The 3352-nt window shown below is 36.3% G+C and overlaps 1 pseudogene; it reads right to left on the bottom strand.

Annotated features, from left to right (window-relative positions):
• Window positions 1–508: 508 nt before the first annotated feature.
• Window positions 509–2885, bottom strand: LOC148940174 (eukaryotic translation initiation factor 3 subunit C pseudogene; annotated as a pseudogene).
• Between the last annotated feature and the right edge of the window lie 467 nt (window positions 2886–3352).

Here is a 3352-nt window from a genome sequence, read left to right as displayed (position 1 = left end):
CTTGATTTTCAAGCCAATATATTTCCCTTGCTGTTCAAGCCAAATGACGGAATGTTTCCTATACAGGGGTTTCGGACAAGGTGGTTCTAATGGTGTACTTTTTGTTTTGACCTGACTCCTTTTTTAGGAGCAATGGGTTTTTAATATTTCTTAACAATGGACTCGATCGTCTCTTACTAGGTTGCTAGCTACCGCTGCAACCCGGATCATTTTTTACGTTATATATTATGATATAATACGAGAAAATTTAATCCCTTTGTATCTTTACAATTTTATATTCGTTCTTTATTATAATGTCTGACTGAAGCTAGAAATGCAATTTCTCCTTTTGCTGATTATGAATTTAGACTCTTGGAAGCGGTATTTGAACTCAATTAGGGAATGTTTAATTTCTGCCTGAATCATCTTTAGAAGGAAAGAATCTTATATTTTAAATATATGGTATTCTACTGCTGGTGCACATTTTTTTTTTTTTTTTTTTTTTTTTTTTTTTTTTTTTTTTAAAGACCAGCGACAGTGGATTTTAATAACAACTTCCAAAATTGGTAAATCAGACAGAATCAGCTGTTTTCTTTTTTCACTCTGCATAGACACCCCTTCTAGTTCTTTCCCGATCACCTCTTCCAGGCCAAGCTCCACCTTTGCCATCTTCTGGCCTTTGATATGGCCTATCCCTATATCCCTGTTGCATTGGCACTCGACCGCCCTGCTTTATTTCAGGTATTCTTTCGTTGTTTTCAACCAATGACAGAAGTCGATCAGCTAACTGAAGTGAATATGATTGTAGACGACTGGGCTCAGTTCGATGCATAACTACACTTTGAGTTGGCTCATCTAAAGATGCCATCAATTCTTCACGGATAATCATCTTAGAAACAATAGAATGAACATCCCTAAGCTCAAGTTGGAACATCTGAGAAAGTCTTCAAACAGAAAAGGAATCATATACTTTGGAAAATGTAAACAAGTAGGTTCGCATTGTTTCTTCTTGGATTTTGCGAATCAATGTTGGACGAACATCTCCTTGCTTGAATAAAGACCACACCTTGGTATTCATCTTATCACGCCCGCCAGACTGAATATCCAGTAAAGCATTGTGAGCATCTTTAATGCTTCCATAGCGGAAAGCACACATACCTAACTGTACCATTGTGCGATTGTACAAGATCTGAGTGGGTGGATCTGAATGCTGAATAGTTTCCTGAAGATGGGACATCAGCATTAAATTCCTAGCGGCAAACCACCGATTATGAAGGCTTAAATGATAAATTTGATAAAGAACTGCTCGCTGACGCAAGCGGTCTGTATTATCTTTTCAACAAATAAACTTGCAAACTCGGTCCATTGTATTTAAACTCGTCGGCTCCTTCGTAGTTTCATCAAGAGCCTTCATATCGATTTTATAGGAGATATGATCCATTTTGAGTATTTAAGCCCGAAAAAGATCGTCTGAGTTTTCAGGTTTCTTTTAAACATAAAACGTGACGTCGTACATCAATTTAATAACTGGATTTACGTCACTAAGGCATATCACATACTCGTTACTTTGACAATCACGGTCCTTCAATATCTTAATGAATTCAGAATCTAGTCTCTCAAAAACAGTTAGAATACAGCCCCTAATTCTGCAGGGTGAACTACCAAATTGTTCATTCTCTTCTGTGATTTGCTCAGTCAAAGTAATGTCGTCATGCTTATCCAGAATTTTGATCAGTTGATCTACTGTGACTAGTAGCTTGTCCCAATGTTCAACCTTCATTGCATCCGATACTTTGGTACTATAGTCAAAAATAGCAGCAACTAAAGAAAGACGAACTTTCACTGAAACACCTGGACCCAGATTATTAGCTTCAGTGATTTCCAATAGCTCTTGAAGCATGTCTACCATTTCCGCTTTGTTTGTTCCCTTTTTGCCTCTTGCAGAAACGATTTCATTCAGCTTCTTCAAGACACTTTCAACTGTAATCTCTGTGTTTTTATCGAACATTTTTGGCTTAGTCGGCATCGGGACACCACCTCGCACAACGTCCCAGTCACCTTGCCCTTCAAGCTCTTCATGTGCGTCCTCTTGTTGCGTCAGTTTCTGTTTCTGCTTTTCTTTGTCTTTCTTTTACTTTTTCTCACGCTTTTTTCTTTCTTCTTCCTCTTGCGTAGTTTTCTTTAAAAATGTCTCTCTTATAATTATATAATTAGTTTCGTCTTTCTCACTGCTCACAGCATCTTCCAAGTCTGACTCTGAGGGCCAATAATCACTTTCAGAATCTTCATCTTCCAATTTAGCAGGTTTGACTTTGGCTTTGGGCTCCTTTACTGCAGCTACTTCTATTTCTTCCTCTTCGGATTCAGACTCAGTTTCACCTTTAGCCTGGTCTGGCTCTTCGTCTTCAAGATCTACCGCGTCGCTGAATTTTAGTAGATCACCCTGAAATTCTTTCAGTGCCTTCTTCAGTTTTTTGCCTTAACGTAGCCAAACTCTTGGCATTATTTTTGGACATGCTATTCTTCCTGTATTCATTTCCCAGATCCCAGAGATCGTTCACAAAATCTTCTAGTTCAGCTAGCGCCCGAAGGAAAAATAGAGGAATGACGCCATGGTCCTCTTTCTGAATAACTGGCAATGCTTTATTGTAAGCAGGCATTAATTCCTCAAAACTTTTAAGCACGTTTGTAACATCCTTGATTTTTTTGTGATTTCTCATTTGACGTATTGTGTCTTGCATTTCTTCATAGCGCTTTTCTTTTGCACTTTTGACAACACGTTTCTAATCTTCTTCTTCATCACTGACAAAATTTGTGGTTACTGGTGGGGATTTAAATGGTATATCATCTTCACGGAATCCATTATCATACTCATTTTCTGTGATTACTGAAAAAAATCGACTCATCTTATATCTTTAGTACAATTCTAATCAAGACTGAGAAAATTTACATCTTTGTTGTTCTTAAGTAGTAAAACTCGTATCTGGTATCCATAACCTAACAAAAAATAAAACTAATTTTTAAATTTTCAGGTATTTTGTTAGTTTGAATGAAAAGATTAAAATTATTGCTCAGATATCATAAATATTTTTGCAGTTTACATAATAACTTTAGCGATTCTAAACTGAAAAATAAAATATATATTAAAAAATGCAATTTTTTGGTCTGAAAATACATAGTCAATCCCACATCGGGTAGTTAGAACCTAACCAAAAATAAAACTAATTTTAACATTTTAAGGTATTTTTCCAGCTTGTATTGAAATATTCAAACTATTGCTCGGATACCATGGATATTTTTGCAGTTTACACAAGCTGCAAGGAACGCACAGGCTGATCTTTGTAAACTGAGAAAAATTTTACGAATATTTTAC

Source organism: Artemia sp. Qi Xiang Cuo, chromosome 20 (genome assembly GCF_049724085.1).
Source record: "Artemia sp. Qi Xiang Cuo chromosome 20, ASM4972408v1, whole genome shotgun sequence".
Lineage (NCBI taxonomy): Eukaryota > Metazoa > Arthropoda > Branchiopoda > Anostraca > Artemiidae > Artemia > Artemia sp. Qi Xiang Cuo.
This window is presented reverse-complemented; position numbering and strand designations above follow the sequence as displayed.